The 5,611-nt window shown below is 51.1% G+C and overlaps 2 non-coding genes across 2 annotated transcripts; both read left to right on the top strand.

Annotated features, from left to right (window-relative positions):
• The first annotated feature begins 867 nt into the window (after positions 1-867).
• Positions 868-939, top strand: Trnah-gug. Its single transcript has one exon. It is a non-coding gene; the product is annotated as a tRNA-His (tRNA).
• A 3,291-nt stretch (positions 940-4,230) lies between these two features.
• Positions 4,231-4,304, top strand: Trnan-guu. The gene has a single exon. It is a non-coding gene; the product is annotated as a tRNA-Asn (tRNA).
• The last annotated feature ends 1,307 nt before the right edge of the window (positions 4,305-5,611 follow it).

Genomic DNA, 5,611 nt, shown 5'->3' with positions numbered 1-5,611 from the left:
AGAAGACCCCAGAAGTGTTGTCTTTGCTCTGAGTTTGAAATAAAGGGATTGAGAGAGGGGAAAATGGGATGTTAGTTCCAATTTTTCATTTTCAAACAAGAGGAAAACGAAACCTCTGAAACAACAAGAGTTGTGAGAACAGTGACTCTTTAATTCCCATAAACTCCCAACTCAGCATCTTTGGAGTCTTTGGAGTCTTCTCCATTTTACAGATTTCCCCCGGGGCATTGGAGAGTAATTCCCACCAAGATCTCTGGGTTGGGCTACCGTGGCCCCTTTCCTTTGCCAGTGTCATTTCAAAGTCAGTGTCGCTTCCTCTAAGACTAGGGGAAGGCTGTGTCCTCCTAGAGAAGCGCCCTCTTGTCCCTCAGAACCTGGCACCCACTTGGTCCAGATTCTTAGAGAAGCTTCAGGTAGATGCTATTTGGATTTCCCTGGACAGGACAGGCCCACTTTTCCAATGAGCCTATTTTAGTCACGGTTTCTGTGGCTCTGATGAAACACAATGACCCAAGCAGTTTGAGGAGGGAAGGGTTTGTTTGGCTTATACACCCACATCGTGGTCCTTCATTTGAAGGACGCCGGGACAGGATCTCCTCAGAACAGGAATCTGGAGGCAGGTGCGACTAAGGCGCCGACAGACACGTGCACTCGGTACAGCTCGCAAAGCAGCAGGGAGAAGTCACTTCTGTTTAGGACAGCGAAGCCTCGGAAACCAGCAGAGAGCGATCGGGCAGGACTGCTCACCCCTCCCTACCCAGCGCTCGGCGAGAACAAAGAGAGCAGGGCAGAACCAGGCTGAATGGGACAGAGGCTTGGTCATCAGCACCAGCGCCAATAGGGAAGCCATCGCCGGGCGCGTGGCACGCCGTGATCGTATAGTGGTTAGTACTCTGCGTTGTGGCCGCAGCAACCTCGGTTCGAATCCGAGTCACGGCACTATCGTCCTTCTGCCCAGCGATGTTTTGCTACAAGCTCACCTGCGCGATTCTGGGATCACTGCGTTTGTGCAGCTCACAACAGCCTGTTTCCAGAATTGCCCCGGAGGGGCGGGGACTTCCCAATTAAACGGGACGATGAACGCCTTCCAACAGAGCTGTGTGTGCGTTCTATTATACTGCTGCCGTGTTTTTGACAAACGTTATTCACACCCAGGTCAGGTTACTTTTAGTTACTTTACTACAGCAAGGCCATTAGTGACTACTGACCTATTCATGACCGACTTCCCTCCCTTCCCTCTTCCTCTCTTCATCTTCCTTAATACAGGGTCTATTTAGCCCTGATGGACTTGCGAGTAGTTCAGGCTGGACTCAGACTCAACGGAGATCCACTAGCTTCTGCCTCCCAAACGGTGGGACTAAAGTCTGTGCCACCATGCCTAACCTAAGTCTTATTTCTTGATAGTAGCATGAATATATGGACCATCCTCCTTGATTCTCAAAAAATGTCATGTTACTTCCACGCGTTTGAAGTCCGTTTGTGTTGGTGTACTTATCAAGCCTTCATTTGATATCCTTTCTGTTTTGTGGGGTGTGAGTGTGTGTGTGCGCGTGTGCGCGTGTGTGCGCTTACCAGCACAACTGTGCATTCATCAAAAGGTCTAGGGCGTGCTAAGTACTTTCTTCACCCTTGAGCTACAGAGCCAATCCTGTATCTTTCTCCGTCTTCTATTTGAGTAATGTCGCCCTCTTCTGTCTGGTGCTGGAATGAGGAGTTACCTCCGTCAGCTCAAGCCCCAGGAGAAACAGTGTACATACAGACTTCTGCTCTTGATGAAGGGCAACCCATGCTACTTTAAATATATATTCTGGTTTTTTTTGTTTTTGTTTTTGTTTTTTTAGAGACAGGGTTTCGGGGCTGGAGAGATGGCTCAGTGGTTAAGAGCATTGCCTGCTCTTCCAAAGGTTCTGAGTCCAATTCCCAGCAACCACATGGTGGCTCACAACCATCTTTAATGAGGTCTGGTGCCCTCTTCTGGCCTACAGACATACACACAGACAGAATATTGTATACATAATAAATAAATAAATAAATATTTAGAGACAGGGTTTCTTTTTGTAGCCCTGACTGTCCTGGAACTCACTCTGTAGAGCAGGCTGGCCTTGAATTCAGAAATACACCTCTTGCTCCAGAGTGCTGGGATTAAAGGCATGCACCACCACCTCTCAGTTAAATAGATCCATGAAGGGAACAAGCACATCGGGGTAGATGCATGGGACTGAGACATTGTATGGGGTGGTGGGGGATTGGGGGGTGTCCTGTCAGAACAATAATAAATCACATGGGTAATAATAAAAAAATTGTCAAAAGCTTCCAACCCTCACAATGTTAGCAAAGGCATGACCAACTGTTTGTAGTTAAGGCTGAATATACCTAAGGGCTGGCCATCCCCAGGTGAGCCCTCAGACACCAAGAACAAATACTTGTCAAAAGAGTGATGGCCCATTTTGCACTTCCTTAGAGGGGAGTTTATTGGCTAGTGAGAGAAAAGGAATTCAGAAACCTTAGGGGTCACTGACATGCAGCAATAATTGGTGGCCCCTGCCCTGCAAGGGATTGTGATGTAAAAGGTGAGAACCTCCAGCTTTGTCTGGGGGACGTTACTCTCCCTCTTTTTAGTGACACACAAGCAAAAGAAATCCAGTGACGGTGAGGGGCGGGGCTGGAACTGGAACCACTGTGGTCCCTCTGTGCTTCCCACGCAGAGGCCGAGGGAAAGCAGAGGGCCCTCAGCACAGCAGTTGGAGCCTTGACCATCCCTGGCTCTCTGCCACACACACCATCACAAATCCTCGACTCTGGGTCTGCTCTTTAGTATCTCAGAAAAGCAGGAGAGGACCATTGCTTCCCAGGGCCTGTGCCATACCTCCCATCTACAGCCAGAGCCTACCTGCTTGTGATGGTCTGACCTGTGCCACTGTTGGCACCTGCAGACACCACTGCATGGGACCTTGCTCCTCCAGACCCTCCATCAATCCCCACAGTGTCCCTATCTGATAGAAGTGGCTGTCCAGCTCCTTCCAACTTTTGTGGAGTCTCAGGATCTGACCCTGTCTCTTTGGCTCCTCTTATGTCCACTCCTCTTATGTCCACTCTGTTACCAAACTAGCCCCAGCTGGCCTGTGCCTCACATTCCCTTTACATTGGTCTTAGGAATGACATCTTTAAGAAATTATGTCCTGCCGGGCGGTGGTGGCACACGCCTTTAAATCCCAGCACTTGGGAGGCAGAGGCAGGCGGATCTCTGTGAGTTCGAGACCAGCCTGGTCTACAGAGCTAGTTCCAGGATAGACTCCAAAGCCACAGAGAAACCCTGTCTCGAAAAACCAAAAAAAAAAAAAAAATGTTCTGAATTAGTTAGAACATCCCTTCGGGTCTGGAGTTTTTGTCTTAAAGTCCAGGAGCAATTGTAGGAAAATATGTTTCAAATTTTGGCTTGAGACTCCAGAATTTCCTTAATTCGTTCCTGCACTTAACATGCACCAGACCCGGGCTCGGGACCAGCACACCCCTAGCTGAAAGACAGAAGCCGTTGCTAGGAAACAATTCTTCTGGTTAATTAAAAACAAAATAAAACACACCTCATGATTTTATTGTCTTCCTAACGTAAATTGGCTTCAAACTGCAACAGCTCAGTTCAAAGAAACCATTCTCTCGAACGTGCTCCGGGGCTCCGCCGGGCTCCGCCGGGCTCCGCCTCCTCTGGTCTCCGCGTTGCGAAGTCCCCAATTCCACCCCCAGGCCACCCCCGTCACCGCTGGTCCCTCTTCACTCCGGGTCAAGTTCGTCCATCTCCATCCTGTCTGGGCTCCCTGGGCACTGGCACCGCACTCGCCGCCTTTCCCACACGTGTCCCGCTGAGGTTCCAGCACACACTGGGGTGACCAGTCTTCGCGCGTCCATGCTCGGGGTCTGCAAAGGACCGGATCCTAAAGAGCACTTGGGTTCCTTCGCGGAGTCCTGATGGTCGCCCAGACCGCGAGTCCGCCAGCGTGGAGTCCACGGAGGCCATGACCCCCGGGTGACGGAGGGGACCCAGCGTCCCGGAGTCTCCGGGTTCATAACGTTCGCGCGAGTTCGGGAAGCGGCAGTGGGACACGCGGGGCGCCTGGCCAGTTTGCTTCAGGCCTCCTGCTCCGGATGCTCGGCCGCGGCACGGTGAGTATCCCACGTGTGGGCGCAGCGGTGACGGCTGACTCACCAAGGCGACCCGTCAATGTATTGGGCACTGTCTCTGTGCCGCAATCGGTTAGCGCGTTCGGCTGTTAACCGAAAGGTTGGTGGTTCAAGCCCACCCAGGGACGATGGCTTTTAGCCAACAACATGCACCCTCTTACATCCTTCTCAAAAACTCTCGAAGGGCACGAAAAGCCCTATATATATCACGCGTCTAATCTCTGTTTATGGCCGGGCCTCTGGTAGTGAAAACAAAAAAGTCAGCTTTTATTTTGGCGGAAAGGGGGATACCTGTGTACAACCCTCTCTTACTGTCTTTGGTTTATGGGGATGGCTAGAGTGGGAACCCTTTCTTAATAAGGGAAAATTACGGACAAGTCACCAAAGCACAGGAAACCAGACCAGGTTTTAATAAAACAGTTACACCACTGGGTAAAGATACGCTTCCGCTTATGACAAGGCCGACCGCAACGTAATTCGTAATCACAAAATCCTAGAACCGATTTGGAAACACACACACACACACACACACACACACACACACACACACACACAGCACAAAAATGGGCTGGCCGGGTCGTGTTTGGTAAGGAGTCTACGGACTGGTAGGAAAGGTTTTGGCCTCTGCAGGTGAGCAGCGTCTACGGAGACTCTGGAAGGCTGGGTGGTTTGCTCCCCAGCTCTTCGGAAGGACCCCAGAGCAGTGCGTGCCCTCCCCAGGTGCCCGAGACACCGCGGAGAGGAGGGCGATGGAGGGCTATCAGGTGCTTGGGGAAAATACTGCACCTGCAAGAGTGGCATCGACCCACCGACTTCACAGTTAGCGACTGCCCTCACCACCCAACCGAGGCACCGACGCCTGCACTCTGTGCCGCTCCCAACCTCAGTGGCTTTGGAAAAAATCACTTCTGCAGAACAAACCAGTTGAAGGAAGCCTCAGAAACCGGTCCGCGCCGGGCTGAGCTTGACTGAGGCTCAAGTGAGCACCTACCACGGTCAGGCGCGTGGCACGCCGTGATCGTATAGTTGTTAGTACTCTGCGTTGTGGCCCCAGCAACCTTGGCTCGAATCCGAGTCACGGCAGTTGTTGTTCTGTCTGATGTGCTGCTTTCTTGCCCCCATGAACTCAAGCCAGTCGAGGAACTCAAAACACTACTATTTCAGTTTGCCGATTCACGCTGTCTCCGGTGGACTCACAAAATTGCCTTCACTGTCAATCACCCTAAGACCCAGGGCATCATCTTTGAGCATCTACTTTTGGTCGTGTCAGCGTGATGCAGGGTCTGAATGTTCCTATCTGGTATTTGTCTTAGTAATAACACATTAGTGGGAAATCTTGTTTTCTATGTCCTGCCCTCCCTTTATGTGTCCTCCCCCATTCCTAGTGATGGCTCCTAGTAATGGAGTCTCAACTGGCCATCTCCTTCACCAGGCA

The sequence above is a fragment of the Microtus ochrogaster genome, chromosome 21, assembly GCF_000317375.1.
Source record: "Microtus ochrogaster isolate Prairie Vole_2 chromosome 21, MicOch1.0, whole genome shotgun sequence".
In the NCBI taxonomy this organism is placed as follows: Eukaryota; Metazoa; Chordata; class Mammalia; order Rodentia; family Cricetidae; genus Microtus; species Microtus ochrogaster.
Note: the sequence above shows the minus strand (reverse complement) of the source record. Positions and strands in the feature narration are given on the sequence as shown.